Source organism: Bombina bombina, chromosome 2, assembly GCF_027579735.1.
Source record: "Bombina bombina isolate aBomBom1 chromosome 2, aBomBom1.pri, whole genome shotgun sequence".
Lineage (NCBI taxonomy): Eukaryota > Metazoa > Chordata > Amphibia > Anura > Bombinatoridae > Bombina > Bombina bombina.
This window is the reverse complement of record NC_069500.1, coordinates 1,334,822,071-1,334,843,677: the sequence shown is the minus strand read 5'-3', so window position 1 is coordinate 1,334,843,677 and position 21,607 is coordinate 1,334,822,071.

Sequence of the window (21,607 nt, the reverse complement as noted above, 5' to 3'; positions counted from 1 at the left end):
ACACTTTGTAAAAAGCGTGTGAAGGGATTTACGTCAATATGAATGTGGCTGTTTGTTTATATGTGTAATATATATGTATTAATTGATTAAAATATACTGTTGGATAACTTTGAGGTTAAGAATCTACTGGAAACTGCTCAAATCTGTATTGATAAGCATTTTATCAAGAATGTTGGATATGTTATTGGACTGCATTTTCTTTCTCTCAATAAAAATAATTTAAAAAAATATATATACTGTTGCATTATACTTAAATAAAAAATCAATTTATAGTATGAATAAGTATATAAAATGCACATTTAGTGCACATACAACACTGACAACTATTCGTTTTATTAACTTTATATTTTAGAATTTATTGTCAGAAATAAGTATGAGCATTTTAGGGATAGATTACAAGTGGTGCATTAAATGTTGCGCACAAATGAAAAGGGGTTTATCGTAGATCTTTGCGTGTGTCGGAAGTAGCACGTGTATTAAGGCTTAAGCGCAATTGAATTGATACTTCAGAGCTCTGGTTGATTGTTACGCTCGATTTAAATGTTGCACAAAACACTTCAAAAATACTTTGAAAAGTACAATTAAATTGTACTTTTCAAAAACTCATAATAACACTAATACAAATTATTTAAAAAAAAAAAAAAAAAACAGCATAATCGTGTTACATTGTATGTACCTTTCATGACATTTCTGTACCAGTACATATTCTTTTATATTTTGTTCTCCGTGTTATACTTCTCATGTAATGTTATATCTCATGAATAATGAGTTAAAATAAAAAATAAAATAAAAAAGCATAAAAAGGCTCGAAGATATAAAGGCCCCAAGTTATCAAGATCTGTCGGACCTGATGCGACAGTGCGGATCAGGTCCGACAGACCTCGCTGAATACGGCGACCAATACGCTCGCTGTATTCAGCATTGCACCAGCAGCTCACAAGAGCTGCTGGTGCAACGCCGCCCCCTGCAGACTCGCGGCCAATAGGCCGCCAGCAGGGGGGTGGCAATCAACCTGATCGTACTCCATCGGGTTGATTTCCAGAGATGTCTGTCCGCCTGCTCAGAGCAGGGGGACAGGTTATGGAGCAGCAGTCTTTGTGACCGCTGCTTCATAACTGCTGTTTCTGGCAAGCCCGCAGGCTCGCCAGAAACACGGGCATCAAGCTCCATTCGGAGCTTGATAAATATGCCCCGAGGTCTCATGTGTGAAAGAGAGAGGCTGCAAAGTGCTTTAGCATCCAGATATTTTTTTGGTGTCTGAAGTTACAAGAAATAAAGGTAACGATTTGAGAATCCTGGCGAGTGCATCCTTTTCTCTTTTTAGATAGATATATTTTACCTAAAAACCATAAAAATACATAGAAATATGCATTTATGAATAGATAGAACATAATTGCGTGCACGTAAGGGTATTTTTTCAACTTTTCACCATGCTCCATTGAAGTCTATGGGCAAATACGTTAATGTGGTCACGATATTCGAAGTTTGGCTTTTTGCACAGATCGGGTTAGTGCTCAACTTACACAAAACGGGCACAAAAAGTCACCATCTAGCAAAGTTAACGCGGGAGTGGGTGCACAAAGTCATCTGAAAAAACTAATGTGTTTAAAACAAAACCTTTTTTTGCACACAGATTTCCTTCAGAACATTTTTATATGTTGTATACAAAATAAATACAAATATAGTTCATTATTCATTGAAAACTGGGACTGCAAAATAATCTATAATAATTCATCACATATTTTATGTTGTGTACTGTGTTAAAAAAAAATTCTAAAGGAAATCATCTGTTTTTAAGATTAGTAGTTGTTGCTTGTTGGCCAAGAAAATATTACTAATACAATTGTAATAAATGTTTCAAGAGCCTTGGTCCATATTTACCATTCTCCTTTAGGAAGTATTCCTACATTTTATATTGCTCATGGACAGAGAAGAATCTCAGTGAGAGCAATTACTCTACAATCACCTTTTAGTCTAGAAATAAGAATAACCAGACATATTTACAGAATAGTATGTACCCCCTCTCTGCACCATCTTAGGAGAAGGTAGAACCAACTGGCTTCCTTTAGCTAAGCCCAATAGGAGTTTGTACAGCCATGGTTCTGGCCAAGTCTCTAACATTTCGGGAGAAGGGATAAGGCCTAGCATACATATTTTTACTGACCCAATTTATTTTAGCAGTGGCTCTATCTGTAACCCATTTCTGTGCCATCTTCGAAGGAGGCACAAAGTGACTAGTCACTTCACAGGTAGATCTGAGTCTCCACTGAGGGCAGGAAGTGGGATTGCCAGCTGTCATCCACAAAAACATTGGCAATCTGTCAGTGACTGGGTACGATGGCTCTTACAATGCCCCCCAAAAGCTCTACCTCAGCCCCCATTCTTTATACCACATATATATTTTTCACAACTTACTAGTCATTTCCCCCCTTTGCGGCCAGTAACATACAAATAAATAATTTTACCTTTTAGGCTGACAGCAACACAAATAAACAGAAGTGATTTGGCGCCTTTGACTGCCCCTCACTTTTGTCTGCTCTAACATGTTTAAAGGGACAGTCAACACCAGAATTTGTTGTTTAAAAATATAGATAATCCCTTTATTACACATTCCCCAGTTTTGCATAACCAGCACTGTTATATTAATATACTTTTACCTCTGTAATCACCTTGTATCTAAGCCTCTGCAAACTGCCCTCTTATTTCAGTTCTTTTGACAGACTTGCATTTTAGCCAATCAGTGCTCACTCCTAGGTAACTTCAGGTGCGTGAGCTCAATGTTATCAATATGAAACAAACTAACTCTAGTGGTGAAAAACTGTCAAAATGCATTCAGATTAGAGGCGGCCTTCAAGGTCTAAGAAATTAGCATATGAACCTCCAAGGTTTAGCTTTCAACTAAGAATACCAAGAGAACAAAGCAAAATTGGTGATAAAAGTAAATTGGAAAGTTGTTTAAAATGTACATGCCCTATTTAAATCATGAAAGTATTTTTTGGACGTGATTGTCCCTTTAAGCACTGGAGTCACTGGACATTTAGGTGTCCAGTATTTTTGTGAGGATTTTACTGGACAGTCTCCTAAAATACTGGACTGACCGGTTGAATACTGGACATCTGGCAACCCTAGGAGGAAGACAGGAAAATACTGAACTAACTTAAGGGGATAAAGTCAAAATTAAACTTTCATGGTAGGGTATGTCATTTCAATACACTTTTTAGTTTATTTTTATTATCAAATGCACTTTATTCCCTTGGTATCCTTTGTGGAAAAGCATATACACATATCCTCAGTAGAAGCAATAAACTGTTGGGAGCTAGTTGGTGATTGGTGGCTACACACATATGTCTTTTGTCATTGTCTCACCAGATGTGTTTCACTAGCTCCAAGTAGTGCATTGCTGCTCTGGAGCTGACTTTAACTATTTTGTATTCTCTTTGCAGGGGTAAACACATAGTTATATGCAAGCAACAGTGCAATAATAAAATCCTCTAGCTAGCATATTAGCACATTTTATTTTAGAACTTTTATATCCCTTTAACTTTTACAGTGCCTTGGGCAGGGCCACCCTTAGCATTTGTGGGGCCCTGGGCAAGACAAATTTGAGGGCCCTGGGCAAGACAAATTTGAGGGCCCTGGGCAAGACAAATTTGTGGAGCTCTACAGCCCAGCACCCTTATTCCCCTCCCCTGTATGGCCATTGGCCAACCCCTGTCTTGATATTCAGTGTTACCTCTGTAAAGAATAATACTGAATATTACACGTTCTGATACCATAAACACTTCTTCAGAAACTAATTATAAGATGTGCATTGCACCTTCTCATAACCTCCCCCTGACATTGCGGGCTACCATAGAAAGAGGCCCTGGTGGGTGCCATTCTCATTCTAGCCTAGAAAGAAGAGATTTAGCACTGTTCACTGCTATTTGGAACATGGCTATTCTAATTTTACAGAATTTGCCTGGTTTCTTTTTAAAGAGAACTTGGGTTGTTTGTAATACATATTCTGTACCAAATAATGTTTTCAACAATTTTTCCACCTCCTTCCACAAAGCCCTAATCTTCTCACTGTCCCACCATAGATGAGTCATAGACCATTATGTTGTCTATAAATAGTCTATAATCTGTTTGGTGTTAGGTACCACCTAGTTATCATTTTTAAATTTCGTTCTAGTATTTATGCAGATAGCAACAATGTGTAATATGAAAAATTTGTTTCTAATCTTTAGGATCTATGCGTCGTGTCAGTTCCTGAATCCATCAAGTAGTATAAGTAGGGATTGTTACAACGCAGACCACTTAGTAATTTCCTTGATATGGAAAGTGTGCCCCTAATTGGAGTATTAGTTTAGCATAGTTTTTCAAAGTCAGTTTGTTCCCTAAGAAAATCTTCCCTGTATGGGTAAGTTTGTAATAAGTGTTATAATTGTAGGTGGTACTGAGAGACCTTTCGCTTTCCCTTCTCCTACTCCAATGTCTATACCTCCTGTAAATTCAGCATGTGAAGATATCAGAGATAATGGAGATTTAGTGGAGGACAAACTTTTAAATTTGATAAGTTATCCCAATTTTGAAACACTTGTCTCAGAAGGGTTATTTCACAAACTAGTGATGGTCTATGCATTCTGGCTGTCCAACATAGTATTCCTACTCCAGAGGTTTGAAGGATTTGTGAATATAGTGATACCCAAGCTTTCGAATATGCCCCATTGTGCCAGTCCAAAATTCTTTGAAGTGTCACTGCATGATAGTATAGAGCTATATTTGGAACCCCCAATCCCCCTTCATCTAATGATCTATACATAGTGATACTTGAAATTCAAGGTTTAAAGGGATAGTAAACCCAAATTTGTTCTTTCATGATTCAGATAGAGCATGCAATTTTAAGCAACTTTCTAATTTACTTCTATTATCAATTAATAATAGGAGTACATTAGAAAGTTGCTTAAAATTGCATGCTCTATCTGAATCATGAAAGAAAAAAATGGGTTTAGTGTCCCTTTAATCTTATCCCAAATTTACTTATTAATGCTTTTTTGTAAATTCTTAAGGAGTGTAGGAGAAAGTAGACGTGCATGGTGAAAAAATTTGGTTCGGTTCGGATCAATTCGGATTTTTTCGAATTTTGGTTTGGATCCATTTGAATTCGGAAAAATTTGAATCAATTCGGTTTGGATTCGTTTCGGATTTATTTGGACTCGAATAAATTCAGCTGGGTTCGGTTCGGTTCGGAAATTCGGAATTTTGGTAAGTATTAGGTGGGATGTGCTGTGTAATAGACTAGTATTATGTACTGTATATTAGGTGTAACCCATAGCAGAGTGATATAACCTAATATACTGTACAATACTAGTGTAATCCATGGCCATCCGAATCTACCAAATAAATCCAAATAAATCCGAACTAATTCAGATTTATTCGGTAGATTCGGCACTATTTTAATTCGGAAATTCGAATCGATCCGAATCCCGAATTTACCGAATACAGCCGAATTTCCGAATCGAAACGAATCGCACATTTCTAGGAGAAAGGAGGATTGGTGCTGCCTGATACATATACTGTATAAAACCCTAGGTAAAATATTCATTCATAAAATTCTGCCCCACCACAACATTTTTTTTTGTTGGACCATCTTTTAAAATCTTGTTCAATTGATTTTAACAGTTTCTGGTAATTTAATTCAAATACTTTAGACCTTTATGTTGCTATTTCTCTACCTAAATATCTAATTGACGTGAATTGTCTTTAATATGTACAAATGTTGGGTAATTTTGCATAGTCAGATGGGTATAATGTAATATTTAATATTTCAGATTTTTGTGCATTGATTAAAAAGTTAGAATATAGTCCAAATTGAGTAAATTGTTAATCTATCCTTTTATCTTATCAACTCTCTTATCACAAAAACTATGACAAACATTTTTAGTTTTGCTTATGAACTAATGAAGAGTACCACATGTAGTCAATGGGCCTCCGACTGGCCACCCCTGATCAAAGATATTAAAGGGATATGAAACGCAAAATTTTTCTTTCGGGATTCACATACAGCAAACAATTTTGAACAACTTTCCTATGTACTTCTTTTATCTAATTTGCTCCGTTCTATTGGTATCCTTTGCTAAAAAATATACCTAGGTAGGTTCAGGAGGTGGCTGCACATATGTCTCTTGTGATTGGCTCACTGATGTGCTCAGCTAGCTCCCAGTAGTGCATCACTGCTTGTTCATGAAATGATACCAAGAGAATGAAGCAAAATTGATAATAGAAGTAAATTGGAAAGTTGATAAAAAAAAAAAAAATGAAAAGAAAAAAATTGAGTTCAGTGTCCCTTTAAGGCCATTATAAATTTAAGAAGGCTCTAAATGTACCAGCCAGAGAACCAGCAGAGAAATACACACACACCTCTGTGAGAGCATAAAACTACCATTCATTTTTGGCAACATTTAAGGAGCTAAGAAAATGAAATCCTTGATGAAGCTTTAGATTTTAATAATTTAGGTAAATAGAAAACAAGGTGTTTCCACTCTAAAGCATAAACAACAGGGATTACATGAACATGATAAAATATGATCACAGTACTTCTTTGCATTGTATCAGCAAATATAATAGTATTATTAACTGGAAGACCATAATCCAATAATCTAAACAGGCATGATTTATAGCTAAATAACACATCGGTAAATATACCAACACAATTGCAAGCATAAATCTTCACTACAAAGGTAACTATTTCAGTTTCTAATCAGCTAATACAATTGCATCTGCTCTGGAGCTTTACATGAAAACAAGATTTTCTTTACTTCCCTATTCTCTACCAGAGAGATTGCACAGACGTTACAAATGATTCTCATATCAGCCTTCAGTCCTATATTGTCATAGTCCTAGGCAAGTCTTAAAGGGACCATCTAGTTAAAATTAAACTTTCATGATTCAGATAGGGCATACCATTTTAACACCTTTACTATTTATTTTTATCATCAAATTGATTTGTTATCCTGGTATTCTTTGTTGAAAGCTAAACCTAGTTAGGCTCATATGCTAATTTATTGAAGACTGCCTCTTATCTCTGTGCATTCTGATAGTTTTTCACAGTTAGACAGCACCAGTTCATGTATGCCATATAGATAACATTGTGCTGAATCCCCTCAAGTTATTTATGAGTCAGCACTGATTGGCTAAAATGCAAGTATGTCAAAAACTGAAAAAAGGAGGCAGTCTGCAGAGGCTTAGATACAAGCTAATCACAGAGGTAAAAAGTATATTAATTAATAAAGGGATTATCTATCTTTTTAAACAATAAATATTCTGGAGCAGACTGTCCTTTTAAGTTAGAGAGCAACCCCAAACCAATTTTACAGCTATGGCCTTTGAGAAAGATAGCAATATGTATAGAAAGCCAATAAGTTCCTTAGCACATAGACAGAATGATAAGACACTAGTTTCCATGCATCACAATAAGTGAGTGAGCAATAGAGTGAGGAAGGAAGGGAAAGAAGAGGAGTAAATTAGTATATAGTGTAAAATAGTGTGGTGAAAAAAGTAATTATGAGAGAATGAGGACAATTAGGAGAAGGAGTGCATCGGGGGGGGGGGGGGTGGAGAACACACACACACACGTATATATATATGCAACAAACAAGGTAGGTACAGCACCTTAATGTAGATATGTGATCCAGTAGTAAGTCTCAATTCAACTTATCAAAGTACACGCATGCTAGAGAGGCCTGCATTACCTCTAATCCATAATCTCACTGAAGAACAAAGATAGCGTCAGCACTGTTTCTTGAAAAAGTAAATTTCTTTATTGAAGTGACAAGAGGATAAAAAAGCGATGTGGAACACACACACACACACACACACACACACACATATATATATATATATATATATATATATATATATATATATATATATATATATAAAAGGCAATTGCCCTCTCTGGTTTTAAAGCACACAAGAAGTTTTATTGTAAGCGTTTTCAGGGAATTCTCCCATCCCTCAGACACATAAGCATACACACACATAACACACACACACATATATATATATGCACATATTTATACACACACATAAAACACACACACACACATATATGCACATATTTATACACACACATAACACACACACACATATATATGCACATATTTATACACACACATAACACACATACATATATATATGCACATATTTATACACACACATAACACACACACACATATATATATGCACATATTTATACACACACATAACACACATACATATATATATGCACATATTTATACACACACATAACACACATACATATATATATGCACATATTTATACACACACATAACACACACATAACACACATACATATATATATATATGCACATATTTATACACACACATAACACACATACATATATATATATATGCACATATTTATACACACACATAACACACATACATATATATATGCACATATTTATACACACACATAACACACACACACATATATATGCACATATTTATACACACACATAAAACACACACACACACATATATATGCACATATTTATACACACACATAACACACACACACACACATATATATGCACATATTTATACACACACATAACACACATACATATATATATGCACATATGTATACACACACATAACACACATACATATATATATGCACATATCTATACACACACACATAACACACATACATATATATATGCACATATTTATACACACACATAACACACATACATATATATATGCACATATTTATACACACACATAACACACACACACATATATATGCCCATATTTATACACACACATAAAACACACACACACACATATATATATGCACATATTTATACACACACATAAAACACACACACACACATATATATATGCACATATTTATACACACACATAACACACACACACATATATATGCACATATTTATACACACACATAACACGACACACACATATATATGCACATATTTATACACACACATAACACACATACACACACACATATATATATATATATATGCACATATTTATACACACACATAACACACACACACACACATATATATATATATATATGTATATATATATATATATATATATATGCCCATATTTATACACACACATAACACACACACACATATATATGCACATATTTATACACACACATAACACACACACACACATATATATGCACATATTTATACACACACATAACACACACACACACATATATATGCACATATTTATACACACACATAACACACACACACATATATATGCACATATTTATACACACACATAACACACACACACATATATATGCACATATTTATACACACACATAACACACACACACATATATATGCACATATTTATACACACACATAACACACACACACATATATATGCCCATATTTATACACACACATAACACACACACACACACATATATATGCACATATTTATACACACACATTTCTTTTATATGATTCAATATAATGATCTTGCAATGTCCCTGTCAGTTGATTCCTATGCCAGCTAATAAGTATGTAAGCTTCACTTTTGTTCTTCACAATCCCGACCCCATTAAAAAAAAAATGAATACATTTTACAAACAAATGTTTTTTTTTCATGCTGCTGCTGGCTACTTTTGTTTAACCTGCTATCCCCTACCGGCCTGAAGATGTTCACCATAGAAAAGAACAGAAGAATGGATTTTCATTATCAAATACATTTTGCCTGGAAATTAGACACAATTTACAATCTTTTTGGTCTGTGTGCATTTCTAATATATAAAATAAAGATGAGCATATTATGTGTTAATGTGGACAAGTACAGGAGTAGTGGGTGAGGAAGGTGACTACGCTTTTCATTGGTTGGAAAATCCGGCTCAACATTTGCTTAGAACACTGTATTACTCAACCTCTTTTTTTCTTTGAGACAGCCCCATATAAAATGCAAGTGATAATTCTTTTTTTTTTTTTTTTTTTTAGATCTTTTATTGAAAATAATATTTAAACCATACACCAGGCTCTATATACATGTGGCCCTCGTTTTATAACGGTTCAATTTACACCGTTTCAGAATAACAACCTTTTTTTCCAGTCATGTGACTGCTATTGAAAAGCATTGAGAAGCAGTGCATTTATTAAAATAGCCAATAGGTGGAGCTGTCTGCTTGTGTTGCAACAAAGCCAAGCAAGCTGAAATTAATCAGTTTAACCAGACCTGAGCTATCGAGCAGATTTCAAAGGAACAAGATCTTCCTGTCTATAAATCAGTCCAGATTTGAATGCATAGAAAGAAATGTTTGCAGAAAAAATGTAAGTAAAGTCTGTGTTGTGTGATTATTTTATTAGGTTTATAATGCTGTTTAGCAATTTTTTTGTTCATTTAACTTAGTTTAATTATATATTCTGTTTTGTGTGATTATTTTATTATGTTTATAATGCTGTTTAGCATTTAAAGTCTTCAATTCAAAGCTTTAAAAATAATGTATTAGGTGTTAATTATGACAATTTTGAGAGGGGCCTGGACCCTATCTCCCTCACTTCCCATTGACTTACATTATAAACTGGGTTTCAATTTACAACAGTTTCGATTTACAACCATTCCTTCTAGAACCTAACCCCGGCGTAAACTGAGGGCTACCTGTATAAATGTTTAGACCATATCAACGGATTATACAATTCAGCTAAGTATAAAATATACAATGTAAAAATTAGCTGCTCATGAGCTGTGGAAACAAGGAAGAAATTAAAATGCAAACAGTATTTGTCCTAATAAGGACCCCACAGACTATGGTTATTGAGAATGGACTTTGAAGTATTACTGTTATCAAACAAGTATTATCCAGTATCCATTTTATTCAGTTTTCTTAACTGTAAGTAGTATACGTGCTTGCAATAATTATAGAAAAAACAAAAAACAGTTGTAACATATTATTGTATAGTATAACTAGCTCATCAATGTCTCATAGGGGCCGATTTACTAAAGTGCGGACGGACATGATACAATGTAGCGTATCATGTCCGCCGCACATCAATAAATGCCTGGTGAACTGCTTATGCAATGCCGCTTCCTGTAGATTCACGGCCAATCGGCTGCTAGCAGGGGGTGTCAATCAGCCCGATCGTATAAGATCGGGCGGATTGAAGACCCCTGCCTCAGAGGCAACGGACAAGTTGTGGAGCAGCAGTCTTTAGACTGCTGCTTAATAACTACTGTTTCCGGCGAGCCTGAAGGCTTGCGCGGAAACAGGGGCATCAAGCTCCATTCGGAGCTTGATATTTCAGCCCCTTAGTGTTATTTTATTGTGTCTTCTCACAGGTATTTGTATCCTCATAGGCCTTAAAGAAAATTTAAACACTAACTAAATGCTAGATAGAATGATGCATTCAAAGAAAAAATTAGTCAGAATAAGATGTAGATTTTTTTTAAGTTTCATTAGCTAAATAAATAGTGAAAAAAAAGTGTAAAGTTTTAGTGTCTATAAAATAAGGGAAGCTGCCATTTTGTAACTTAGGTTACCTTCTCTGCTGTGGCCAATAAGGGACAGTTATAAATAGGTCACTAGATTGTGTAGCCAATGGCTGTGTGGAATATAACAGTGTTCTGCACTTCCATTTATAACAGGAACTGAAAATCTCACAATTTCAGAATGGAATTACAGGAAAAGGGAACAAAATAAATAATAAAAGTATATTGCAGAGTTTTTTTTTTTTATATATATATGATTTATCATTTTATATTACCACCACTAAGTGTTTTATGCCCCTTTAAAAGGACATTAAACATCTCTTGGTTTTGTGTAAAAAGGTTGTGCTTGTCTCACACTTTTTGGAGATGCCAAAGCAAATCCTATAACCTAGGTTGTTAAAATGCTGCAAATTGCAGAAACCAGATATTTGAACTGCAGTATTTTTAAAACCTAGATTACAGAATTTGATTGTTTGCCTCTCTAATCATTTTATTCTATGAGACATTAAACAATCTTCGAGCAGAAGTGATAAGTAAAATGAATTGTAAATTGTCTGTATTATGTATAAGGCTATCCAGAAGATTTATTGCACCTACATTTTAGGTAGAGTAGATGGGCCTTCTGGCTTTTATCTACACTCAAAATATATGTTTCTAGGTTTACACTATCAAAACAAAAAATCCTTGTGTCAGCCATATGAATGGAGATTTAATTCACATGTGGTAAAAATTACAACTTGTAGAGTAAGTTATGTCCAGCTGGGATTTACCTTAGTATGGTATCATATTCTAGGGAAAATATATTATGTAAACTCCTTTGCAGTGAGTTAAACAAAACAGACAGGGAAAACAGAATCTTGCTAAGGCACTGATCATATAGTATAATTAGATTTCTTAAGCACATTTTACAATATGTCATATAATAAAAACGGTTCTTATTACGTTCTATTATATTACCATTTTATGCTGATAAAAATGTTTAAAAATAAAATACTCTGCTTTGTTAGAACGTTTTATTTTTAAACTAAAGACGTGAAGTGGTGCACACTTAGGGAATCTATATATTCCCATAAATGAAGCAGAGAATGAGAAAAAAGGTAAGATACTTGAACACACATACGCAAATTACCCAGTTACTCAACATCCATCTTTATGGAACTTTGTCTGTTAAGTGATACTGGATATATGAGTCATGAGTACTTCCAGGTAATGTTTCAATCAATGTAGGAAAACAGCACACAAGGTTTCTTATTTAGGGGCACAGAACTCTGGATCTGCCACATCCAGCAACTTAATGCATAGAAACAAACTTTAGATCCATTTAATTTGAAGAGGTTAATAAGGCAGTACACACAAATTATTTTACTATAATTATTTTGGAATCACATTGAGCACTTATAGGGGGTAACAGCACTGGGAAGACTCACTTAAAAATTAATTGCAAGATACGCAACAGAAAAGAGTGCTTACCCCTCTGTAGAAATGTATTTTAAAAATTTGTAAGTAATTTAAAAGGAAAATAGATACAAAATAACCATTCATTACATTATTTTATTTACAGAATCGATACACATTCATACATTTAAAACCACTTAAAGTGAATTTAAAATTTTGATGCTAAAGTGCCCAGTTTTTAAAAATTCGATTAAAAACAGAGGCACTTTAATTCATCAAAATTTACATTTCACTCCTGTTGTGAAAAAAATACTTACCTTTTAAACTTCCTCCCAGTCGTCGCAAGCCATTTCTGACGTCAGAAATGATGGATCGGTCATCCTCCAATCACGGCTCCCCCCCCCCCCGGGGGAATCAGTGTCTGATTCAACGCCGTGATTGGAGGAAGCCGGATTCCTGATTTTAGACCCAGGAAGAGGCTTTGCAACGGGCGAAGGAAGCTGGAGCGGCTGTCAAGATTTAAAGTTAAGTATTTTTTCACAACACGAGTGAAATGTAAATTTTGATGAATTAGAGAGAGTGTGTGATTATCACCCTTCACTTAGGGCTAAATAATAAATAATTCAGTGTGACTGTGAGTAAGTTCAGTGTGACTGTAAGTAAGTTCAGTGTGACAGTACACTAGGGAAAAAAGGTAAAGCTCAATTATCTGAAAGATGGGCAAAAATTGTGATTTGAGCTCCCATAAGGAGATAATCAAGGTAACAAACCTGGTGCAATTATTATATTGAATAAAATGGTGTCATAATGCATTAGTATCAATAGTTATTATCGCAAGAATGTAGTTCATAAGACATATCAATCAGTTATATAATGGTGGAGTAGCAAAAAACAATCTGAGTCCCTTCCCTCAACTAAGCTCCTTCTATAATGGGAGCTATATTTATGATTACTTTTTCCTGAGCATATCACGTATTAAAATACATAATTTCTAGCATCATTTACACTTCAGGATTTTAGAATTTCCGTATTTAGGTTAATATACACATATATATTAAGTCTCTGCTTGAGTAAGCAAGTTAAAAATTGGGAGACAAGCTCTCCTGAACCGGTCCCCTGACACATGTTTCGCAATCATGCTTCCTCAGAGGGGATCACAGAGGGGTAAGCACTCTTTTTTTTTTGTTGTTGTTGCATATCTTGCAACTAATTTTTAAGTAAAACTTTAGATACAGCTTTCTTTTCTTTAAAACAAGACCTTTGTTGTCACATCTGGGTCATCATGATTAAGGGTCTATAGTAGGCCCAAAACATTGTCATTTACAAGCTGATGACCCATATGTGACAAAGCTCTTGCGTTAAAGGAAAGGAGGCTGGAGCTGAAGTTTGTTTCTATACTTCCAAGTAATGCAACCTAAACATTCATTATATGCAAGGAATAATCACTCACCATATACACATAGATAAAAAATAATAATTTTGGTTTCCATAAAGTGCTTCATTCTCGTGGGACATTCTAAATGCTACATGGGTGCAATCGATGGCTTCCAGAACACTAACTGGATATTTCTCCCCATGCACAAAAGCCCCTTTTCACAAAGCCCCATCCCTCAACAGCTAAGCAGGCCATTCTGCTGACAAGGCCTTCAGATGACTTCAAAAGGCCAGAAAATGAATACAGACATCCATCCTGGACAAACCAGGTACAGCCCTGTTAGCTTTAGAGGAAATGTCCTTTGTGACATAAAAAACATCTGTTGTTCTGTGGGACTTCTGTGCCTTTGATGATTTTAATGTTGGTACAATAAATGTGATTCATTTTTCCTGCTTCATTTCTTTTTGGATTTCAGCTTCAGAGATTGTCTCCAAGTCATCCTTTAGTAGGTCACACAAAGCAAGGAGATCTGAAACTGTTGGCCTGTAATATTTTACTATTTCCATATCCCTCAAGCCCAGAAGCAGAACACTTTGAGGCAGGATTAATTTTGCTCTGGGTCTTATCTTATGTGACCCTACGTTACCTAATAGGATTCTACTCCAGGATAGATAACGTTTAAATGCCAATTCACCTCTCTCACACCTGCATCCAGTTGACCTGCCCTTCTCAGGCGCCTGTCTCACTCCATTCTGTCTATATAGCTCAAGTGCAAAAGTGCAAAAATCCTTTGAGAAGCTGTCAGAACAATGTTTGGTTGTATTTGAATTACACTGTCAAAACTGACCCCATACAAGATGGACCAAACATTTTCCTGAATGATTCAGATAGTGCATACAATTTTAAACAACTTTCCAATTTACTTCTGTTATCTAATTTGCTCAGTTCTTTTGGTATCCTTTGTTGATAAACATACTTAGGTAGACTCATGAGTTGGGAGCTAGCTGTTGATTGGTGACTGCACATATATGCCTCTTGTCATTGGCTCACTTGTGTGTTCAGCTCCCAGTAGTGCTTGCTACTTCTTCAACAAAGGATACCAAGGAATAAAGCAAAAGTTGGGTTTCACGTCCCTTTAACTGCTACAAAAGGGTTAAACACATAAAGCTGACATCCTGATGTGCTTCTGTGTTATTCCTGGGTAGGACATAGCTGATGACTGCTAGAAATGTATGTAAGCTCCTCCTGATTTGCTCAATGGCCATGTCCATCTCAGAAGAAATTAATCTATGATGTCTGGGTGAATGACTTCAGTAAAACAGAGCATTTGATGATTTAGAGCATCATTTATATTTAAAGTGTCCTTTTTAACCAATCCACAGATTACAATACAGCTACTTTCTTATTCTTGTTAGATAACATCTCGTTATCTGTTTGGATGAGCAGAACTTTAGTTAAGGTTTCAAAACCATTTTCTCTTATTATAAACTTTTTAAAACCAAAAAAGGTAAGGCATTATCACCAACAAACTAGTGCCAAACTTGCACTATAACGTAGAAAAGCATGTTCAGTAAGAATGTTTTCAAAATTGTTAGGTAATTTGATAACACATCATTTGTAATATGTTTTTTTTTTACATTTAGCAAAAATAAAATGGAATAATCACTTCTTTTTTTTATGCAAAGTATTCTAGGTTCACAAAATTAAAATCTAGGAGACTATATTGTGGTAGCCCTATCCAGTGAATAACAGAATCTTAGAAATTACCATTCGCATTGATGTTGGCAGGAGTAAACATTGCTACATTTACTTCCAACAATGGGCTAGATTACAAGTGGCACAAGTTGCAATAAGCAATATGGCAACCACTCTAACTTGCATGCTCATTACAAGTTGAAAGTAAACGCTCTTGCTTAAACGCATACAGTGGAAGCAGCAGATTCCCTTGTCGAGATTTGCTACCTGCATTTGCACATGCTGGTGATTACATAATCACTTTCCACACATGCCTTTTAAACATATGTGGAGTGCGATAACATTATTGAGAGCATGCTCACGTTGAAGTAGCAAATCTCGACAAGGTAGCTATTTTCACAGAACACCGGAAGTGAAGGGATTAGTCAGGTAACTTGTAAGGTTAATTTTAGCTGTAGAGTAGAGATTACCCTCCCACCTGACACCACCCACCCCCTGATCCCTTCCTGATCCCTCCTAAACAGCTCTCTTCCATCCCTCACCCCCCACTGGTCACAACCATCTCAGGTACTGGTAAACAGTCTGCCAGTATATTAGTTGTAGTTTTTTAATTATAATTATTATTTATTTTCTGCAGTGTAGTGATCATCCTCAACCCTCCCACCTCCATGATCCCCCAAAAAGCTCTGGCATCTGCCTTCATATGGAACCAAAGCACCAATTTGCTCTGGTTCCATATGCAGGCAGATGCCTGGGGCTCAGGAACTCCAGCTCTTGGCTATAACTTTACAACCGAGACTGCTGAAGCTTCCTGCAGCTCAGACATATTTGTGCGTCATGTGGTACGATAGGCAAAGAGTTAAGGGGTAATATTTATTCAGTTTTGATATTTTTAATGATGTTTTACTGTGTTTTATGTAAATATTTCATTTTCCAATGTTCTTCACATAGAAGAAAATGGTTTTTGTATTTCAAAATATATCTATATATATATCTGCATATATCTATATCTGTATATATTCATAACCAGGGCCGGATTTACCATTAGGCAAAGTAGGCATGTGCCTACAAATGCCTTCCATAGAGGGGCGCATGTCTCTCTGATCCATATGCCTTTTCTGCACACCTCTGTAGCTCTGCCCTCACCATAGTAGATAATAACTTTGCCAAAGATGACCGCCACGCTGGCCTGTCCGGTCCGTTTCTCCAGTGAATGCGGACAGAGCAGCCAGAGCAACCTGAGAAAAAGTGTGTGGGGTTGGTTCTTTTATGGGAAGTGACAGTGAGTGACTATTTGTGCGCTATTACAGAGCGCTCTAAGTTAACGGTGGGCATGTATCATCTGCAGCAGCAGTCAAAATCAAAATGACAGATTGCACAGTCAGAGGGCAATCTTTCATAAAAAATACCATAGGTATAAATTTTATTGCTAAAATGCAAAATGGTTTGTTGCACAGGATAAATACACTTAAAAAACAACAACTGACGCTTGGTTTATTGTGCACATTGCAGGCTTGGTCAGCAAGGTTTCTAAATGAAGCCCCAGTCTAGACAATCTGCACTTTTCTTGTATAAAATATTTTTTAAAAAGTATACTGTTCTGACTGGAATCTAATAATACTGGGCAAATACTGTCTGGAGTGTATTATTATAGATCATGGACTGCCTTTTATTTGGCAAAATTAGCAGCTGCTGTAAAAAAGTTTTAGGCTGCATCTATAGGTTCATACATGTGAATCGGGAGCGCGCGCACGGGGGGGGGGGGTTGCTTTAAATTTTGGTGCCTATAGGCACCTGGGCTGTAAATCCGGCCCTGCTGTTCATAACTACCTTTGCGTTTAGCAATATAGGACTAACGTAGTGTTAGGTTAGTGCTCTAGCGATAAGGTTTTTTTAAAAGTGTATTTTATCGAAGTCTATGGGGCGAATACATTAGCTCGGTCACGATATCCGAAGTCCAGGTTTTGCTTGTGTGCAAACAATTTACTTCAATTTGTAATCTAGCCCAATGACAGGAATCCTAAACCTCCATTATGGCTAAGAGATCAGGACACCTTGCATTGATGCACGCCTCCACGCATTTTGGAACATGGAGAACCCAGTTTATCTTGTAGTATCCAACAACACTCACAGACAAATTGAGTAATAACTATAAATAAACAGTTCTCAAATGTCAATATCTCCTGTGTTCTTTTGTCCATGCAAGTATTATGATGCACTACGCTGGACCCTGTAGGTATAGCTAGCACTACACAGGTGGAGTTTGATAAGTTTATGTACAAAATGAAAGAAGAGTAACAGATTGGTTGGTGCCTAACCTTTCTGGAGAGCAGCATTACCTTTTCCTGTCCTCTTCCATCTCTGCAGGACTTCTTCTTTTCCAGGATTCTACTTTATCACTTCATTGGTTCTCCTCACATGACAGGGATAAAAGGAAAAGTTAAAAGTCACAGTAACCCAGTGTGAGCAATTAGAATATTGCAGTGTTTTTTGTTTGTAGGCTTATATTCTTGCCAGAAATTCAATTCTCATAAAAAACAACATAAAAACGAAACAAAAAACAACAGGAAAATTCCTTCTATTAGCACTTTCTTAAAGAAAAATAAAAAAATGTATACTCTACCCTCCTCTACAATATGCTGGACACAAGTGTAACTAAAGAAAAATGACTCCATCACCTTACCCAGAAACTCCTTGTTTGTTTGTTTTTTGAGGGGCGGTGTGGAATGCATAGTCTAGGTTTCTAATTACCTATTAGACACAACTAAAGCGTGACGTTTCCCACAATTATGCATTTAAATAAGAACTTAAATTCATAACTACTGTTTCCGGCGAGCCCGAAGGCTCAATTAGCGCTCCGAAAATTAACCTCAGATCAGATCTCTGGTCCATTTTCAAAATGTGGCCCAATTGTCCCCCAAAAAAAGTATATTTTAGTTTTTTATAAAAAAAATATGTAGCTTTAATAAAATAAAATGCACAAAGCGGTTTTTAGGGGTTAAAGTTAACGTGTGTGCAGTGTTAGAAAAAAACGTCACTGAAAAATGCCATTACATTGCGGTGCACAGGGAACTGTGCGTGCCCTGTAAATAAATATGTACATGCCTATATACATATATATTTTTGTGTTGAAATATTTATTTATATACACTCAGTTGTATATGCCCACCATAAAACAACCACCTGGGTGAAGTATTGGAATACCATACAAAAAATATGCACTCTTTTCAATAAAAAATTCAAAATTTATTGAAGTTTCAGAGTCAGTGACAACCCCTTCTTCAAAACAAACAATTATGGTCAAAACAGCACTTTTATAGTGTACATAATTAATTTCAATACATACCCCCACTCTCTCTAATTGTGGCACCAAACAGCAACAGTGTGTTTTTGGAACCTAAACATGCGTTCCATAGTATCGTACAACCGGAAGTGACATTCCACCCACTTCCGGTTCGTCCCTCTATCCAATATTATATTAACAAGCTGTATAACATATATGTGCACATAGCCCTTCACAATTCCTCCTATATGTTTAAGTACAACTTTGCTCCTAATTAAGTATCATTATTTACGATCACTCATATAATAAGGATATAATTTATGGCCAAATTATCGCCCTTTCTTACTTTGCCTTTTCAACATAGCATAGCATTATTAACCCATAATGCTACATAAACTGATGTTTTATCATGAATCCATATAGTTACTGTATAAATGACTACATCAGAAACTAATTAGAATATATCCACGAACACTTTCATATTCTCAATGTCATATATAAAATCAACTTCCCCCTTGCCTTGTTATACTCTTATACCACTACCCTCCTCTATATGTAGTTATCGAGGTTCATGTGCATATTTGGGTAACAGCTTATAACGTCAGCTGTGATTCCATCAGGCAAAACCAATGGATACACCTCCTCCAGTTCTGCCTGATTAGAGGAACAATACTAGTGCTGGAGACCATCTGTAGATGTTAACCTGCACAAATGTACCTCTTGGAGCCACTCCAACCTTTAAGGTACCCCTGGTACATGGCACCCCCTCTTGTTTTCAATCAGGAGTTTAAGGTCTGGTACTGAGTTAAGGCCCCCTGGATAGATGGTTCCAAGTCTGTATATCCACTGTGCCTCACGGAGCAACAGCATTTTGTCCCTGTTGTCCCCTCTGTCCGGTTTTGTGACGTAGTCAATGAGGACATATCTGATCAAAGAGACCGGGTGCGCCATTTCGGCACAATGTCTCGCCACAGGTTGGTTAGACTGTCCTTTCTTCAGGGCCTGTCTGATTGCCAGCCTATGATTCGCCATCCTTTCCTTTTATTGTCCCCTTCATCTTTCCAACATAGTACCTGGCACATGGACAGTGTAGGAGGTACACCACATGTGTGGTGTGACAGGACATTGAGTAGCGTATTTTGTATATCTTGTTATGTGGGTGATGGAATTGCTTGGTGGCTATTAGGCCATTACAAGTTGTGCACACCAAACATTTATAACAATCCTGATGTTGCTCTCTGGTTCATCCTTATAACATGATTTTGGATCTGTCTTCACAAGCATGTCCCGCAAGTTATTACTTCTCCTGAACCACACTATAGGTTTAACATTTTGGGTGAAGGTTAGTTTTGTATCTGACGTCATAATGGGTCAATGTTTCCTCACAATTTGGCCTGTGTTTGTAATATTCAGTGTGAATGTAGTCATTTCACACAACACAGGCCTGACAGCAGTAAGAGATCACTTACTGAGAACCTCGAATTACAAGGGACCACCAGTGGAATATTTACTTTCATTAATCAAATTTTGTCTAAACAAAAACTATTTCAGGTTTGAGGATCAGTTCTACCTCCAGTCTGCAGGAACTGCAATGGGATCTAACATGGCCCCTGCATATGCAAATATTTTTATGTCCTACTTTGAAAATCAATATCTTTGGAAAAAATGTGACACATCTGTTATCTCATACAGAAGATTTATAGATGATGTATTTTTGATATGGAGAGGTGGGCGGGACTCACTTAACAGTACAGATACGACAGTCAGATTCAAAATCACAGTTGAAGAACAAAAAATTTACTTTTTGGACTTGAGTATATACAGTTGCAAGAAAAAGTATGTGAACCCTTTGGAATGATATAGATTTCTGCACAAATTGGTCATAAAATGTGATCTGATCATCATCTAAGTCACAACAATAGACAATCACAGTCTGCTTAAACTAATAACACACAAAGAATGAAATGTTGCCATGTTTTTATTGAACACACCATGTAAACATTCACAGTGCAGGTGGAAAAAGTATGTGAACCCTTGGATTTAATAACTGGTTGAGCCTCCTTTGGCAGCAATAACTTCAACCAAACGTTTCCTGTATTTGCAGATCAGACGTGCACAACGGTCAGGAGTAATTCTTGACCATTCCTCTTTACAGAACTGTTTCAGTTCAGCAATATTCTTGCGATGTCTGGTGTGAATCGCTTTCTTGAGGTCATGCCACAGCATCTCAATCGGGTTGAGGTCAGGACTCTGACTGGGCCACTTCAGAAGGCGTATTTTCTTCTGTTTAAGCCATTCTGTTCTTGATTTACTTCTATGCTTTGGGTCATTGTCCTGTTGCA